Raw genomic sequence first — 19223 nt, forward strand, 5'->3', positions numbered from 1 at the left:
CTCTCTCTCTCTCTCACTCTGTCTCGCTCGCTCTCGTTCTCTCTCCCGCCCCCTCTTTCTCTTTTCTCGCCCTCTCATTCAAGGTTGCGCAATTTGTGCAGAAAGGACAGGACGAGAACAAGAGGGAGAGAGCGCTGCACTTCGTAGAGGTTTATTAAAGCGAGTTCGCTTCGCTCGCGACGCTCGGTGACGCTCCGTTAAGAAGCGAAGATTACTTCCGGTCCGTGGGCAAGGCCGGAGATACAGCCGTTTCTTCTCGAGGGTCTCTCGCGCGCGCGCGTCTAAATCGCGATATCGCGAACTAAATGAACGAGCGTAACGCGAGTGGATGTAATACGGCGCGTCAGTCAAATTACACGTGGATCGCGTTATCGCAGCCGATCGAGCGAGTGGCGGCTCGATTCGAGCGGGACCTCGAAAATTATCACATCGCCGGCCGCGGATTCATCGAAATTTGTTGCGCCGGCTGCGCTTTATTAATTCCGTTTTCGCACGCTGAAGCGTGCCAGCTTGCGAGGGCGGAATTACGCTTCCTTGCTCATTTTTTTGCGCTTTGTGAATCACCGGTTTTATTTCTGTGGAAATGACGATGGAAATGAAAATCAAACGGGCGGAAAGCCGATGCCCCAAAGTGAGCGACCCGAGAAGCGGGCCGCAACGCGGCGCGAGTAACCCACGTAAAGTTTTCCGACGAGACGACCGCGTTGTTATTCTAATAATAATCATATTATAATTACTATCGCGCCGTAATATATTCGACTTTTGAAGCGAAATGTCAGACCGCGCGTTGTTCCGGCTCGGCGGCGAGGCCGCCGAGCTTACGAGAGCGAATTAAAGTGAGATGCGGAATTCACACGCGGGCGGAAACTTATGCGCGCGCGAGCGGCCGCGCGTGAACACGAAACATCCCGATAGGGACAAAAGGTCTCGCTCCTTCCCGACGTCTCCCCGGCGACCGCGATCGAAACACTGCGAGCGCGCGATCTAGCAACGATCGCAACAATTGCAAACTTATCGGCCCGACGAAACACGTCAGCTCGCAGAAGGAGGAGGAGCGCCGCGATATTAATCCAGTCCGCGAATGAGTAATATTAATGATCGCGATAACCAGAAGAGTATGCAAAGGTCGTCGTCGCAGGCCGCATCGGCTCCGGTTAGTAACGCGCGCGCGTCGAGTCAACTCGACTTAATCATTAAGTAAATAAGCTTAGCGTTTAGAACGCGCGAACTTAGCGCTCGCAAGTTTGCCCGATAAATTAGAGTCTCTGTTCCGGCTACGTGCGAGAGCGAGCGACGCGACGGGGGAAGAAACGGGGCCGGGAAGGGAGGGGGGGGTGAAGAGGCGAGTGTGAAGTTTCCACGCGAGACACCGTCGACGAGTTACCTCGTCAAAGACGGTAAGCAGATTTATGAGTGGACCGCTCGTAAATAACGACGACGCGTGCTCGCTCGCGCGCAACGACACGACACGACTCGACTGGTGGTCCGCTCGTCACATGCGGGGGTGGCTGCATCGTCGGGGTGCGCGCAACGAAATTGCAACTCGATGTCCGTCGCGGCAACGCAGGCGGGGGTGGACGCAAAACACTTCGCTCTCTCCCAGCCGGAGAGTCGTCCGACCGCGAGAGCATTGCGGGGGCGCAATCGAGTGCGCGATGAACCCCCCTCCCCCCCCCCCCGCTTGGTCCACTCAATTCTTATTCTCCTCGCCGCGCCTCGGCGCAGCGCGCGTCTCCTCCTCGAGCGGCGATTTATCGCGCACACGCGTGTTTATCCTCGGTGCGTGTCCGCGCGTGTATAAACGCCAAATCCGTCGCCGATATGTCGCGGATTCGCCAGCACACTCCCGTTCGCGGCTGTGCGCGCGCACGCGCGCACGCACGCGCGCACGCACGCGCGCACGCACGCACGCACGCACGCACGCACGCACACACGCTCGCTCGCTCGCTCGCTCGCACCGACCAGACGCGCGCGCTTCCACGATTTTCAAGTGGTGGCACATATATACGAGGCAATGCCGAGATACGTAGCGAGGGTGGATTTCCTGGGGCATGCGTACAACTCGCGGAATGACGACGGTAGGGTGGAAATCGCGGAGGTTCGAGGTACGAGCGAGGGTGACACCCTGCAGTCTAACGCGGGCCTTCGACCCCCGTGCATCGCCAGGGGGGTGAAGTGGCAGTCGACCCTCGGACTCTTCTCGCGACTGGAGCTGCGTTCGCGCGAGCGGAGATCGGTGCGCGAGTTCGGCCGCGAGTCGAGTCGCGCGAGAAACAGAAAGTCAGTCCGCGAAGCAGTCGGAGGGCGTCGCGCCCGCCGCTCTCCTCGCGTTCTCGCGCCTCGGAGAGGCGCATTCGTGCCGAATGGGCCGACAGGGACGACGCGTTCGATGGGAAACTTTGCGAAAAGAGAGGGAGCGAAAGAACGGAGGAGGCTGGTGAGAGCGACGAGCGATTTGATCTCGACGACCGCTGGACGACCGAAAGGGGCGCGCGCGCGCCCACACACACGTGTAAAACTCGCTTTCTCTCTTTCTCTCTCTCTCTCTCTCTCTCTCTCTTTCGCGCGGAGGACTCGGCCCTCGGGGCGGCTTCGTCCGAGACGTCTCCCCTTGAAAATTGTCGCTAGCTGCGTCATCGCTAGGTCCGTCTTGGGAACGAACGATAAGAACCGGGCGAGAAGCAACTCGACACGACTTTCCGTCCGGCTCGAGAGCGCGAGGAGGTGCGCGAAATTTCACACACACACACACACACAGACACACGCGTCGCGGCGAGAAGAGCCGTCGCTCGCCGGGGTGCCGGGGTGCCGGGATATGAACGGGAATATACCGGAATGATCTCGGGAAGTGGCCACCGTGCGCGGCTCTCTGTCGCGAGTGTTTCGTTAATTAACACGAGATCGAGAACAGGGAAGGAGGAGGAGGAGGAGGAGGAGGAGGAGGAGGAGGGCTTGCCTGACACGGGGGAACCGTCGTGGAAGGAGAAGCCGGCGGAGGCAGAGTCAGTCACGGTAAGTCGATTACTTCGTGGTCGATGATCAAACGTCGCTTTCATTAGCCACGGTCTCGGTCGCTGCGGTTAAACATCCCCGACACTCTCGTCAAGCAAGCTTGAATCAAAGATTCCATTATACGGCAGAATTGAACACCCCGCCTGCGCCGGCGGGTTTTACTCCGCTTTATCTCGCATCCCCCGCTCGCCACGTCCGCGAACTTTGTTAACGAGCATGCATCATCCCTCCGATCCCAGTGCGATCGGGCACCGTGGACCGCGGGAGTTGGAGTTGGGGTCGAATCGACGCGAAAGTCAACCATGACACGCTTCTCGTTTGCGAGGTCGTGAGAGTCTAAGAGCCCGTATATTCGAGGATAGCGCGCGAGACTCCCCCGTCGCCAACGAGCCACCCTCGCGCGCGGGTTCCACCCTCGAACACCGCTCGTTCTGCCGACGTGTATTTTTAAACCGCACGACAGCACGTCGCGCGAGCGGCGCCGTATATCCTCGGGAATTGCTTCCGGCCGCTGAATTCCGACGCGCGGAGTCTCACCCCGTGAGACGCGCCAAAGGCATCGCCACGTTGTTTCCGCGTCTCGCACTATTGATTCAACGCGCGGCGACTTCGCGCGGTTTCCAAGGATTACCGCGAGTCAAATCGTCTGACCGCTCCGTCATTCGAACACACCTCGGCGAATAATAACGTGCTGGCGGTCTCAAACTGGCGGAGAGTCTCGGCCAGGGCGGAGAGACGAGGAGAAGAGAAGAGAAGAGAAGAGAAGAGAGGAAGAAGAGGGAAAGAGAGCGAAAGCCAGTCGACTCTCCGACGCTCGCCGTCGGCGTCGAGACGACTCGTATCGACTCCCACGAGTCCCAGGGACGAGGAAGAAGCGCGTGTCCTTTCTCCATCCGCGACTTCCTCTATCCTCCCGCCGGCACTTTATTCGGGATCAAAGCTTTCTATCCGACGATCGCGAGTGCTCGGGCAGATGTAACTTCGCGTCTCGCCGAGCTCTCAACGGGCGAGAGCGTCGAGTCCCAGACGTAATTTCGGAGCGGGCTATATTTCGATCCGTCTTACGTAACGACTCTTAATGCGCCGTAACTCGCGGCTAACGCGTGGGATTCTGCCGAGGATTTACGCGAACGGGATCTTCGGGATAATTTGGTATGCCAAACGCTGCGAGATGCGTACACGTTCCTTCGCGAAATCTCGCTTCGCGCCGCGCCTCGCCTCGCGAAGTAAGCGAGTGTATCCTTTTAATATTAAGAAATTTTTATCCCGCGCATGTGAAAGTGTACGCACACATATATATATGTGTGTGTGATATCACATTATCTCCTAACGCGAGAACCTCCCTTCTCCTCGACAAATTTAGAATCGATTGTCTCGCGGCACAAATAGGCGAGTCGGCCGTTCGTTCGTTCGTTCGTTCGTTCGATCCGGTCGAATTTTTTTCGAAACTATCTTTTTTCTGTCCGAGGCATTTCTCGAAATTATCTTGTTCCGAATCGAGTCCACTACGATCCTCTACGGCTGCGGAGGCCATTTTTACGATAAATTACAGCGTGTCTGCGTTTTACACATTTCTCGTTTGAAACATTCGCTCTTTGACGTAAACATTTGTTCTCACGCTTGGTATAAATTGCACGGATCGAAATATGAATACGACCAAGCGACAGTGTTACGAAGCACCGCGATGAAAGACGGCGGTAATTGACGAATCAATCTTTAACGTCAGATTCCGAGAGATTTACCGATGCTACCAGTCGACATCGTACATTGTTGCAAAAGGAGAATACAATTGAGGAATTATGTAGAAACCTTTTTTCCGATGCGCTTCTCTCTCTCTCTCTCTCTCTCTCTCTCACTCTCTAGTTCCTTCTCTCCCTCCCTCCCCCCCCCACCCTTCACCCTCTTTCTCCGCCTCTTCATCGATCTACTCGCAGAAGAACATCTTCGTCGGTTCTTTGTCGTCGTCGTCGTCTCGTCAATCTCGCCGAGCGGCGAAACGCTCGCGGAAGCACTTTCTCGCGCCATCGAACTTCGAGGACCACGATTTACGACGTAATTTCGATCGCTCCGTACGCGCGTGCGCCCCGCCGCGTAATATCTCGCATCTTGACATAACGTCGCGGGCGAGAGCGCTTTCATTCCGAAATTTGCGGAATCGTTGTCAGCCATCCGTCCGCGTACGGACGTGTTTTATGGTCGCTTCGCAGGTTGGATTCGCAGTATGCACTACCCCGTGGCGTCCTTTACCGGCCCGATTAATTCAGGGGTGCACAGAAGGGTGTCTCGGTTCCGTCATATTATTTTCCAGCGAAAACCTCCTTTCTCTTCGACAATCTCGAATCGATTGTCTCTCGCGGCGCAAATCGTCGAGCCGATCAAACTTTCTTCGAAAGTATCTCTTGTGTCCGAAGCACTTCTCGAAATTATCTTGTTTTCATTCGAATCCGCGCGATTCTTTCGCTACCGGGCCATTCTTACGGTAAATTACAGCGCGTCTGTGTTTTACGGTCGATTCTCCGCGGAAGGTTCTCCGCACACAGAGCTCTCGTATCGCACCTTTTCGATCTAACCAGCAAAGGAGGGATGCGACTTTATGCCTCAACGGACTTCCACCCTCGGCGAGATCGTCAGGCACAATTTCACTTGATGAAAGTCACCACCGCTGAATGCGCGGCAGGGGATAATTTTTAACGCGATCGCACCATTATGACGGGCGATTTCGTGTCGTAACGCGAAGTCTCTTTCCACCTCTAGCTGTCTATCCATCTCCAACCCCCCCCCCCCCGACCCCGAGATGTCGCATATAGTCGGAAATTTTTGTTTACACAGCGTTATTTTCGATCGAGCTGTTTCTTACGGATGAACGCAAATGATTAATGGATTATTTCTCAAACGTCGGTATCAGAATGCAAATCTAAATTTCGACTGCGTTACGTTACGGTACGTCGAGAATATCGAGGTCGGACTTTTGGCCGACGGTCTGAAAATGAATGTGGAGTTGAAGATGAAAGAACATCGCATTGGCGGGGATCTATTTATAAAAATATGTCACTGTGCGTAATTTCCATATTCATGAAATCGCATATATCAGCACATACTTTCGTGGTCACGGCGCTAACACGGCGGCTGAATAGCGCAATATTTCCCCCTTTTAGCGCTAATTTTTAGCGAAGGGCGGAATATACTATCGCGCGTTAAAAATAGCCACATTTCCCCTAATGCCGTCGCGTCAGTACTGTCGTGTTATTAATCTCTCCTCTGTCGTACCGATTCGCCCCCGTGAAATTGACTTTATTTCAGCGCGCGGCAACCGGATAATTCGCGCTCTATTTTACCGCGAACTTCACCGCACGAGAGCACCGCAGAGAGAGAGAGAGAGAGAGAGAGAGAGAGAGAGAGAGACAGCGGATACTTTTTACAATAAACCACTGTGCTACTGTCCTGCCGAGCCAAGTCCGACGTAAAGCTGCTCGTAACATCGTCCGGAATAAAATTACCGCGTTAACGCATAATTGTCTCGCATCAACCGGTTTTCGCACTCGTATAGCAAAAAACTTGCCGGCGGAACGAAGGCCGAAGTTGGAACGTTACGTACAATCGTATCCGCGAACCGCGGTCGTCGATACCTTGTTTCAGTTATGCAAATTTAGTTAGTTCATCGTGGAATGGTTAAAAGTCCCTCTCTCTCTCTCTCTCTCTCTCTCTCTCTTCCTTTCTTCCCTTTTCCTCTCTCCTCCCTCGTTCGTCTATCCCTCTCCGTCCCATTCTCTCTCTCCCATTTCGCGTCTCTCTTCCCCTCTCTCCCCCTCCTCTCTCTCTCTCTCTCTCTCTCTCTCTCTCGCATCCGCGGCCACGAGCGCGCGTGCGTTTCCTTGCTACCTGACTATCGGCAAAGGGCCGTCGTGTTGTCGTAACCTCTCGATCCACTCTGCGAGACTAGCCGCGCGGATGTAACTTTGCGCTTCATCAAACGTCCTTCAAAGCGCGCGTACGAGTCCCCGGCGGAGTTTCAGCCGGAAGTAAGCCGCGTCTTAATACGCATCGTACAGTCTTTTAAGGGGCGGGGCGGGACTACAGTCATCCCGGCGAGCGGAATCGCATCGGCCGACGGTACGACCATGCGCCGTGATGCCGGCGAATAGGAAAGCGTGCAATCCGCGCAAATCGCAAGTTAAATTAAACTGCTTCGTAGGGAGGTATTGTTCGGCCGTCGATTTTCATGCGTACTTCAATCGACTTCTCTGTTTGACCGAGAGATCATTGCGATTTCAGCTCGTGGGCTTCCGATCGGAACGAGCGCGATTCGGTCCCGAAAGTTCGTCGAGAGGGATCGATCCTTCGTACACACACGAGCTCCCGAAATTAATCCGCACGAAGCTTCGTATTTTCGATCCTTGGCAACTTCGGAATTACTTCGGTGTCACGGTGTTCTCGTCTCGGGTACAAAGGGAGAGAGCTACATCCGCGGGTCAGAGAGATCATTTGCGTGGCGAAATACGCCTCGGTAGGTCTCGCAAACCCCCGAGGTCGTTTCGGCAGTTTCGGCACACCCACCCACACACACACACCTGTACACACGCAAAACTGTGCAACAATAAAACAGAGCACTATGGAAAATATGTGTCTCTCGGAACTGCGAGTAGCTTTAAGCAGAACGTTATCGCGCACGGCCGGTACATGCAGGCACTGATGAGTATATATAAATAACGAGTGAGTTTAATTTAACATGGAGGAAGCACAAACGCTGACTTTGAAACGCGTCATAAACATCGCGGATATCTGACGGCCCACCTCCCCCCCCCTCCCCCCATGTTGTATCAGCGCCAGTTAATTACTTTATTGTAACCTGCGCCGTCCCTTTTACCCTTTTGTCTACCTTTCAAAGTCGCCCGCGTAAGTTTCGCTGCGACACGACGCGGAGGTAGACTTTATATCCTCGACGAAAGGATGAATTCGACGTACAGACGAAAAAGAGACCGCACAGAGCGAGACGAGAGTTAAAGTCTCGAGCGTCACACTCGATACTTTAGGTAAACTTAATTCCCCCCTTCCCTCTCTTTCTCTCTTTGTAGCTTCCGCGGTCTTTGAAGCGAAATACAAATTTCTTATAGTAACTACAAAGTAGAAGCAATTGTGCAATAAACACGCTTATGTTTATCCTCGCAGGATACGTGAAGCAAATAGATGTGTAATATTTATTACATGTAAACCGCGCGGCTAGAAATTTATCCCATGGTCTCCTGTTCCCAGGTTCTAGTAACCTCATTTGATCAACATGTCTGGACAATAAGGTAATGCCATCAGCTCCTAGTGAGTCATATATAGCGTCCTTAAAAGTATCGGGATAGCGAAATATCTCGAAAACTAAGCATTTTAGACAAAAATGTTTCAGACAAAAATTGCATAGTTCCAAGGGGAATATGAAACAATTATTTTGATATTAAAAGTATCATTTTGCTTACAGCGCCGCTTTCGCCACTTTCGAAATATGATATTCGCTGATTATTACTTTTTATAAATGGAAATCCCAATTTTTTATTACATCATCTTCTTCTACCAATTAATTCCGCAACAACATTTGTCTGAAAGGCTTTTTTATTAACTTTTGTTAACTTTGGCTTTTGTTAATTTGACGATTTTGACATTTCCAGAAATCGATAAATTAACAAAAGTTGGGCGCTATTGTAACAATATATTCTTGAGACCAAATAGAGCAAAAAGCAAGATATTGTAAGTTGGATATTAAAAAAGTTACCAAGTTTTCCTTAAATAACTCAAAAAATACGAGGCAAATAAAAAAATGTTTTTTCCAGGCAAAAGTTGTTTGTTCAAATTGACCGGTATTATCAATCAATCGGTAAAATTTATTGATCGTCAAGGGAAAAGAATAATCGATCGTAATTTGTTAAAAAAAATATACATACATAATAACGTAAGCCATATTAAGTACAATGAATAAGAAGCCCGATCAACTAAACTTTGTTATATGATACACACAGGTTGTTACATCAAGGTTCTGATATAGATCCAATTATAGTAACTCTACAAAGGCCTTCCTCACTCAATTATCGTCAGGACATTATAAGATCTGACTTAATTGGGATTACCTTTCATTCACCATATATTAAGTCCTTGTCAACGATCAGGCGTACCTGATCGAAACTTGTAGCCCGGTAAATATCATTACGCTATTTGTTGCGACAAACGATTATCGTGCAAAACATTCGTCTTGGAGGTGCACAGCGGATATTTGGATGAAGAACTCGAGACCGTTCCTTGAAAATTGGCCGCAATGCGACTGACTTGGCGAAGCCATTATACCCGAATAAGAGAACTTTGCCAGGTACAAAGTTTGTCCAATACTTTCATTTCAGGAGCGTCACGGAAATTTATTCCTCAAAAATCCACGACCGCAAGACGGACAGCGCGCGCGCTGCACGATCGTCCGACCGATCCGAACGATTTAATATAGAACGCTGGCCCACTTTTTAGCGCTCGGCTGAAGATTTCGCGCGCGTGGCGTGGCAGAGCTTACGCGATAAGACCGAAGTTTCGTGACTTCTTGTTTGTGTAATTTATATATATTCGTACGTTGGCAATTCCGCCCCGGGAAGTTTCGCCGCGCGAGCTCGAAGGGCTGATTCGGTAAAGTCTGTAATAGGGTGATAGCGTCTGGATTGTAGTTAATCGAGGGAAAATAAAGGATTCCGCGCGCGAGTCCCTTCTCTCTTCTCGCAGAACACGTCGAGCCGAGTATACCGTTCGGCTCCCGAGTTATGAACTTATTAATACGAGATACGATCGGTCTTACTTCGTCGCGAGCTCGCTTCGTTTTCTATCGACGGGCTCTCTGTTTGTGAACATAAATTTTACATCTCGTGTAATCTTCGCGTCCGTTCAGTTCTCGCCGACACAATTATTTCAAACTCGTGGCAAATGAACGTCTGGATAAGACGATTTACTCGAAATTTGCAACGCACGGACGTGCTGCACGCTGCGCGCTCTCTCTCTCTCTCTCTCTTCCCCTGACCAGGCGCATCCCTCGTAATATAAATTACGAGAGAAATCGCGCGTTTTCCCGTGGAAAGAAGCGGAATCCGAACGTGATATGACGCGCGAGGGATTAAATGGACGCGCGGTTTCTTGCACTTTATCATATATATATTCCTACGGATATTATTTGTTATAACAGCCGAGCACGAGCGCAGTCTCGTAAAATACGCGCGACACGCTAAATAACGACCGCACTTTTGGACGTTCATTGTGTGAGTGCTTATATAAGACCGGCTGACGCGAATACTTTTTGTCCACGGATGTTTCATATGTGGTGGCCATCGCGCACCCCGTCAGGCGACGGACTCATATGCGTCGCTAAATTGCACTAGCGTTTGCAAAAAGAAGAGAGCGAGAGGCAGAGAGAGAGAGAGAGAGAGAGAGAGAGAGTGAGAGAGAGAGAGAGAGAGAGGGGGGGGAAAGGAGGCAGGAGAGCAAAAAGAGGAAGGAGGAAGGAGGAAAAGACTCGTACAATTATACCGGAAACATCCTTATTTCCGTATTTCCTTGTGAAAGTTTTGCGAGCGCGAAATGCGTAGCTCAAGCGGATTTTTCCTCGTCGGAGATGTCGTCGCGAAAGACCAAAGATCTGCTTTCCGCGTGAAATGCAGAATTTATCGCGAAACTCGCGCACTCTATATCGCGTTCTCTCCTCCGAATGCAATAATTCCTCTGAAACTTTCTCTCTCTCTCTCTCTCTCTCTCTCCTCTTGTGGTTTTTTCTCCTTCAGAATATTTCACTCGACGTTCGAAATCCATAGGATTTCAGCGTGGTTCGTGCAAAATCGAACGGGATGAAACTTCGAGACCCGCCGGGCGTAAACAAACGTCTCACAGTTCTCCCCGGGCATTTCTTTCGGCTCGCGCGCTAACTTCGCGCGCGGTAATTTTCCCGGAGAAATGCGGGCGGACGGATCGGTTTATCGAAGTTTGCAGTAAGATGATTGCGGCGGATTCGTTGTAGCGTTAACTCTCGAGACAAGGTGAACGGACGCGGAGCGGCGCTGTCAAATTTCATTCGACCCGCGAAATCTGATTTTCGCAAATTCGCTACGTAGCACGCTACGTAGCTGCGGCTGCGGAAAAGACGGAGATAGAGAGAGAGAGAGAGAGAGAGAGAGCGACCTAAACGCGGAAGAACCCCACGTAAAATTCGATTTTCGGGATTTGTATACAGGTCATCCGCGCTAAAAGCGTGAGCTGCCGAGTTAGCGAATAAGCGGCCGAGAGGACAGGAAATTGGGAGAGTACCTCTCTGACCGTTCTGTCCTACGCGAATCCTATCCTGTCGCTTCTGTAGGCCAAAACAAATATGTGTCTGTTCGAGCTGCGGCGATATACCGCGCGCTACAGGCTCGTCCAAGCCGCGAGAGTCAACAGCGCGCGACAGAATCGCGCGCAAATCGAGAGCAAATATTTTTTCCTCATATCGGCAGCGAACGACGAACCCGATTATCAATTTACCGCGACTCATTTCCTCGTCTCATTAGTCACGTTTGAGCACGAAGATCTCGTGACGTTCGGTATTGATCGTCTCAACGGGAACACAGTTGTGCAATAAGTCGCGTGATAAGCGTCTTTATCTCGACCTCGTCGTTTAGGACAATAATTTTAAAATGAAACGGTCATATGTCATTTCGCAGGACTGCAACGACCTGCAAGCACAATCGTTCAATTTTATCTGAAAATTTATCTGCAAACTTTATTCGAAAAAATTACTCGCTTACTCGCGAGCCAATATTATTTTAACGTGCGCACGGAGCGTACTATACGTACATCGGGATCGATACCGAAGCGCGAGGAGAAGCGCCGTGATTCGTTTCTTATTTGATGCGTGAACACAGTCCGGGACATCCCATCGCGCGCGCGCGCGCGCGCACTATTCTCGCACAAATTCCCAGTCGACGGATTAATCTAAAACGCAGTTTGCCGATAATTTGCGCGACGCACTTTAAATCTTCAGAACGACGCGACACGGTACCCGCGCGATATGAGCTCGTCGCGCGCAACGCGACCGGCTTGTAGAAGCCGGTTAATTCCCAAAATTAAATACGCCAGACATTTAATTATGAGAACTATCGAACATCCGCGCACGTCCACCGCGGTCGCGCGCGCGACTACGCACGTTTCTGCACGTCGTCGGTCATATATGAAGCATATTGATTACGCGGGGATTGACCACGCGCGCGATTCTAATCCAACAATTACGTAGATTCATCTCGTCACCGGAGGCCGCGCGCCGCGGCTCGCTCTGCCGGTAATCGTTAGCCACTCCGAAACTACAAACTATAACGCGGAATTCGCCCGCGCCTGTGCCTCCTGAGCCAACGTTTCGTCTCGCCCGCTCATTTTCACTTTTCCGCGGAAGTCCCGCAAAAAGTCGAGGAGCGCTCTCGAGGGTGCTCTCGACTCAGCCACTAAAAAATAGGCCAATTAAGGGAGAATGACGTGAATGGAAATACAAAAGGATTGTGCGCTATTAGCGCATAATATCCTCGACAATTTCCTGCGTTAATGAAGCGCGGTCTGTGCTCTCGCGGTTTGCGTTCGATCATGCTTATCGCGCGATCAACTTGCCATACCATCGAGAGAAGGAGGCAGGAAGGAGAGACGCTCTTAAGTGAATAACGATTGTGGATTAGTAAGCCGCGATATAAATTAAAGCCAGCGCTGAGAAACACAATTTCGACCTTCGATCGAGTGCGAAGTTTTCAGCAGAAATTTCCATTTAAAAAGCACACACGCGAACGCGAGTACGTATGAGATAGCGTGAGCGCGTACGCGCACACGGATATCATCAGGAAATATCATACCGCAGCAATTACGAAGTGAAGGCGTAAATAAAAAGCAAATACGGTGGTGCGGCTTGCGAAATCCAATCGACAGTGGTCCCTTGTCGATTCCAATAATTCGGTTTGCTACCGCACATACCCTCGCGTGTACATCGTTCTATGTAGCCGACGCGATTGCCAATCCGTATTATGTTTCTTAATATACAGCTGCTGTATAAATTTTACACGTTCTTCCATCATTTGTAATCGCGTTGGTAATTGCTATCCGCGCGGCGTGTGTGATACGATTTTACAAATCACTTGCCAAAATTCGCGGATGCATTTTTTCTGTCTCTTTCCCTGTTTTTTTTTTCCTTTTTTTCCCTTTTTTTTTTTTTTTTATTGAAATTCATATCGAATTAAATCGGCACGATGAACACACGAAAATGGAGCAACTAGAAAAGTTTGTGAAGGGTTTCGTGGAAAAAAAAGATCAAAGTAAAAATGCGCTCGCCTCGGGCGGATTCATTCTTCGCAGTTAATTTCTTCGCAGTCGCGAGTCACGCGTAGCTACAATTTGATAATATAATTTTGCCACCCTCGCACGACCTTCGCACAATGCAGACCCCCTCCCGCGTCACTTATACAATCATGCCGCATTGATTAACATTTTATCGCGATCTATAATTTGGACATGACGTTGCATACGGGGATTTTTTGGAAACGAAAAATTATGAAGATTAATCTGATCAAACTCAAGAGAAAAGTCAAGTGCCATTTTGCAAGTAAATTAGGCAAATGTTCAAGTTATCAATTAAAAGAGCTCTAGATATGGTAATTTACAGTCATTGGTAACTTAATAACTATTGCAATTTTTGCAAAATGATACTTGACTTTTCTTCCTAGTTTAATCCGATTAATCTTTACAATTTTTCGTTTCCGAAAGATCCCTGTATATATTGACCGAAATATTTTCTTTTGTTATATTGTATGTCCCGTGAAGCAAGATGACTTTGTGCCGAGTTGCAGACGCGAATATATATTCGTTTACAAAATAATATCAATCTTTCCTTGTGATTGAAATTGAGCCTTTGAAGTCTGACATACGTAATGAAGGGTACATATGTACAAAATTAAGGCTAATTCGCTCCGTTTGTGCAGACGATTGTGTTGATCGACTACCATTTTCGTCTTGACAATGTGCGACATTGTGCATATGCATAAGATCGTATCAACAATTGCCATTTCTTGCACCTCTCCCCCTCTCTCTCTCTCTCTCTCTCTCTCTCTGTTTCCTCGTTTCCTCTCCTCCACTCTCGATAGGACTGTCGAAAATAAGAAGCGTTTTGGAGAAGTGGCGCGAGCTCGCGCAATCGATCACGACGACGCTCGCCAGCGGCCTCGGCACTTTGGAGAATTAAATTCCGTCACACAGGCCAGAGAGAGAGAGAGACGTGGTATAAGCGTCGTACGAATACTAAACTTTTCCTTCCTGTCCTGCGAGATGGAAAGAAACTCGTCCTTGGTATCGACATTCTTCGACAATAAATCACCGCGCATACAAAAGAACGCTTAATGCGTCCCAACGTTTCCAGCACAATTTTATTCTCATTAATATATACGTTCGCTCGCGATCTCCTCGACGACAGTCGATAATAACGGGGGGTGCGAGGAGGAGATACGATTATAAACAGCCCCCGACGAGGCTGTGCGCTCGAGTGCGTTCTCTGACGTGAACTCGACCGGCGAGGCCGTTATCAATCGCTCTTGCCGCTTTCGGCTTTCGGCGCTAAAGTTTGATAAAAAAAAAAAAAAAAAAAAAAAAAGAACGAATCCCGGATGTCGACGCGGTTATTTGTATCAATGCGCGGAATTAATCGCGTTTCCGCGGTGATTTTCGCGCCACCTAACAGCAGCGCGGAGCGAAATTCCATCCGCACTTAACGTTTCCCCCCTGGAAAAGCTGCCCGAAAGAGCGCTTTTTCTAGGCCCGCTGCAACGCGTTCGTCGCATAATCGCGTTCGATCGTAACACACGCCCGCTCTTCAAAGTGACTCCCGGAAGGCGTAAAGTCGGAAAAATTGTAACGCGTTTAAACGAGCACGTCGCGCCGTGAAATTCCCGCGACACTCTCGACGATTTGCGTCGCAGCTCAATGAGAGCGCCGCTATATGCCGCGTGCTTCCCTGAATCCTCCCCCCCGTTTTGATACGACATCTCGTAAACGTCTATCCATATGATTACGGTTACGAGTGCCGCTCCCCTCCCCCTCGCTCCAACCGTTTTTTACTCTCTTTCTTTCTTTCTTTCTTTCTTTCTCCTTTCCGGTATGCATCGTGCACCGCGATAATCACGTACGCGAATAACAATTTTAGCGGCGGAACGTTGAAACAAAACCAGCCTCTCCAGCAGGCCGGGTATATGCAATACAAAAGAAAAAGAAAGAAAAAAAAAAGAAGGAAAAAGAAAGCAGAAGAGAACGCTCTCGCACCTTTCCGCATGCACCTAATTTCATAAGCTATGATTCTGGTTCGTCGTGACTGCGCAATGCTGCAATTGCGCAACCGTGGTAAAGAATTTTCATTCTCTTTTTCCCCTCCCTCTCTCTCTCCCCTCCTCCCCCTCATCCTTTATGCCACGGCAAAAACTGTACGTGCAGAACATAACAATTATCGCGGTGATATTATAGTCGTAAAATCTACGCGCGCGCTAGCCCGGAGAACTGGGTCACGGAAGAAACGTGCGAAACGTAAAATCAATGTCAAATGGCTCTCCCCGCGCGCGCGAGCACCGCCACCCTCGAATCACGATTCACGCGGAGATAAAATGTTGCTATTCCAGCGAAAAGCGATTGCGGATTCTCGACACCGCGCGCGCGCGCGCGCGCGCGCGATTATGGATGTGACTTTTTCTTCGACGGATTATCGCCGGCCGCTGCGTATGCACGGTCACGTATTCGACGCAACAAGATCAGCCGAAACGAGCTCGCGGAGAGCTTTACAAGGAGAGCTTGTACATGACGCCAGGACGGAATGAGGTTTGCGAGGAAACGTGCCGGGGCGGAAAATCCAGTTGAAAGCGTGAACGGTCAGAAACAAGCGCGGAAAAGCGACCGCACCGCTTTTACACCGCGTGCTCCGCGTCGGCGATTGTCAGCTATCACGGCTAATTAGGCGATGTTACTTCGGTCAGGTTGAGGTATGATGTTACACACGCGTTGCTCTGATAAAACAGAATAGGATAGAGTGGAGGAACGATCGGGTTAGAATTAGAAGGCAATCAGAAATCGAAAGCCGCAGCGCGGAGGGAGGGGGGAGGGGGGAGGGGACCCATCGTCCAAAATTATCAAGGTGACCTTTCCAAATTGTGTAATTGCGGACTCGATGTCGATGCGGGTTCGATTATCGGCGCGCTTCGCTTCAAATTCGCTTTACCGGAGGGGCTTTACTCGGCTCGCGCTGAAAAATGTAACGGCAAGAATGATAAATTCAAGAATTTTTATTCCCGCTCGCGTCGTTGGCCGGATCTCGGCGATGTAAATGAGACTTCGCCGAGTTGGCCGACTTTGCAACTGAATTACGGCGCTGTAACACGTCGTAAAACGTTAACTATGCGACCACGATAATCGCGTTCACCCCGGATTGTCGCTCATTATGGCAGTCACGTACGTATGCAGAATCACGTATTGCAATTTTGCATGGCGACCCGACGGGAACAAGATCAATGGAAATGAGCTTCCAAAGCGTTTCACAGGGAAAAGTCGACGGCGTTCGAACGAAAGAAATATCCGGTCGGGGGAAGACGAGGGGGGGGGGGAAGAGAGAGAGAGAGAGAGAGAGAGAGGAAGGCAAAAAAGAGACAAAGAATGGGACGGGAGGGGGGGGGGAGAGAGAGGTGCGAAAATCCAGTTTGAAACTAACGGCAAGAGCCGATAGCAACGCTGCGCAAAGAGAGATAGAGTTTTTACGTCGGAACGAGTATGGCGTCGCAGATACGAGGAACGGAGAAGTAGTATTTACTTGCGGTGGATATGCGAGCGAAGTTGTAAATAACGACACGGTTTCTAGCTCTCTCTCTCTCTCTCTCTCTCTCTCTCTCTCTCTCTGCCCCCTGCCCCTCCCCGCCCCTTCTCGCTCTCTTTCTCTGTCCGTCTCTATCGCTCTTTGCGGCTCTCGCGGCTATATGCTTTTTTCCCTTGCCTAGGTGGGTTACGTATACCCACGCGCTGTGAGAGATCGTATTTCATCGCGTGGATGGATCGTTGAAAAAAGGGCAAAAGAGAGAGGGACTTTCATCCGTGGCAATTATAACGCCCTTTGCGAGGTTCCTCTGTTCGCGACACGAGAGCATCGCCCGCGTATCTGCGGTCACTGGTAAACACGCGTTTCTATTCGGCGCGGGAAGGGGCGCGAGAAAGAGGATGGGAAAGAATGGTTAATAATCGTTCGAGAGACTTTCGTTTTGTCGCCCCTCTCGCGCGCGAGCTTCATCATCAAGCGGCGAACGCGGGGCGGCGAGCGAGCCTAATCTTTACGAACGGCATCATCTATTCGTATCGCTTCTCACATCGCTCGAACAGCGAACTTTTACGAGAGCACGTCCCGGTTAGCGAGAGAGAATTTGCACTGTTCGATCGCACTGCAGCTACAGCAAAGCTACAGTCGCGCAGCTGGATCATTCTCGATAAGGTCGCGTCGCGGGGAAAGTATCAGGCGTGTGATTTAATTTTGAGAGTCTTTTTCTCCAAGAAAAGAAACTGATTTACTTAAACAGGATGACGAACGAGTACCTTAGGAAGTAAGATCGTCTTGACACGAATTTTACCGCGTCCTGCTGATAAATATCACGGATTAATATTAAAGAACACATTAAGAAACGATAACTGCGATAACATTGGAATGTCTTCGACAAAACTGACATTATTGCCCATCTCTTGCAAAATTCTCGAAACCAAAGATCGCACCCCTAATATTAAGTTACACCGGGGGTAATCGGACGTAACTCACTCTCTTCCTCGGCAGCAGCACTTGGCATTTTCGTGCTCGGTTGCCATGCGAATTTCGTGCATAAGACGGAGAGGATCCCGAACTTCGCCGGCACGCTCAATTTCACGATCACTATCTGCGATATTATATGCTCGATGTTGGATCTTGGTGCAGAGCGGCGTGTACTTGCTATTGAAATAAACGTCAGCGAAACGCGCGCGCTCGGCTGCAATCCTCCCGTTCTTTAAATTCGCGGCATCCATGGCCGCGGTCCGCGCGGTTCGCTGATCCCCTTCCTTCCCCTCGGCACGCGTGCGGCCAGAGTATCGTCGCGGTTCTGAAAAATTCGCGATTACACGTTCGCGGCCGATGTTACAGGCGAACTCGCGCCGTTATCTCGCCTTACTCGTCGTTAATATCATCTTAATCCGGACTGGGTCTGGGGCTATGAGAGAGAGAGAGAGGGAGATTAACACGCGTCACCCCGCTCCGAAGAGCGAAGAGTCACACAGACAGCTCGCGAGCGCGCGCGAATCACACGCGCGAAGCGCGGCGCGGCGCGGCGGGGGCATTAAACGCGAGAGAGAAACGGCGAGTGACGTGATCGTTGGCGCACGACGTGGCTCGACGTTATCACGCCACTGATTCGGAATGCTCATCGCATGATCTATTTAACGCGCCGGTAAGCACGCGCGCGGCGGCTCTCTCGCCGGCGCAAAATCTCCTCTGGAGAGGAGTCGCCCCCGCGGACGCGCTCGGAAAACGCCCGCGATGCCATTTTCACGCGGGGACACGCGATGAATATTCTTACGCGCGCGCGCGTCCTACCAGCCGAAACCGAGCTCGGCTGCGGAACAAATACAGCCCCGCCCGCCACCCACACGTCAGGGGATGTCGCGGCAAGGCTGGGCGATAAGTGCGAGAGAGCGAGCGGGCGAACGAGGGTTGCGCGGCGAGGTTCATATTGTGCGGCACGAGGTGCCGACGGATATACACCGACACGTGTACCGTAAATGTAATTACAGCTTAAAGGGAAGTTCCGTCCTAAGCGATCCTTCGCGGTCGAAGTAGGGTCTGCATTAATTAGAAGCCAACTTAATTAATATGCGCTTGTATGCGCGGCGTTCCCGGGGAGTCTCATCTACACGCGCGGAAACGCGCGCGCGCTCCTTCTTGTCTCGCACACTTTCGGCGGTGGAGGTGGGCGAGAGAGAGAGAGAGAGAGAGAGAGAGAGAGAGAGAGGGAGAAAGAGGCTCTCGCGCGCGAGGCGCTCTGTATACGCCAGCGACTTCGCAATATCGTTGCTTTTTACCGCGCGCTCGCGCGGCACGTCAGATTTTCATAAAGAATTTGCATTTAGCTGTAGCGGCCGTGAGCGGCCTGAGCTCACCGGCCGAGAGA

General features: G+C 50.7%; 1 long non-coding RNA gene across 1 annotated transcript in view; it reads left to right on the plus strand.

Moving 5' to 3' along the window:
* Window positions 1–2955: 2955 nt before the first annotated feature.
* The window catches only part of LOC112589812 (uncharacterized), a 107018-nt gene continuing 90750 nt past the window's right edge, over window positions 2956–19223 (plus strand). The window contains exon 1 of the long non-coding RNA XR_003113806.1: window positions 2956–3012. This is a non-coding gene — a long non-coding RNA (uncharacterized LOC112589812). The remainder of the gene's footprint in view (window positions 3013–19223) is intronic.

The sequence above is a fragment of the Harpegnathos saltator genome, unplaced genomic scaffold, assembly GCF_003227715.2.
Source record: "Harpegnathos saltator strain DR-91 unplaced genomic scaffold, Hsal_v8.6 scaffold61, whole genome shotgun sequence".
NCBI classification, from domain to species: domain Eukaryota; kingdom Metazoa; phylum Arthropoda; class Insecta; order Hymenoptera; family Formicidae; genus Harpegnathos; species Harpegnathos saltator.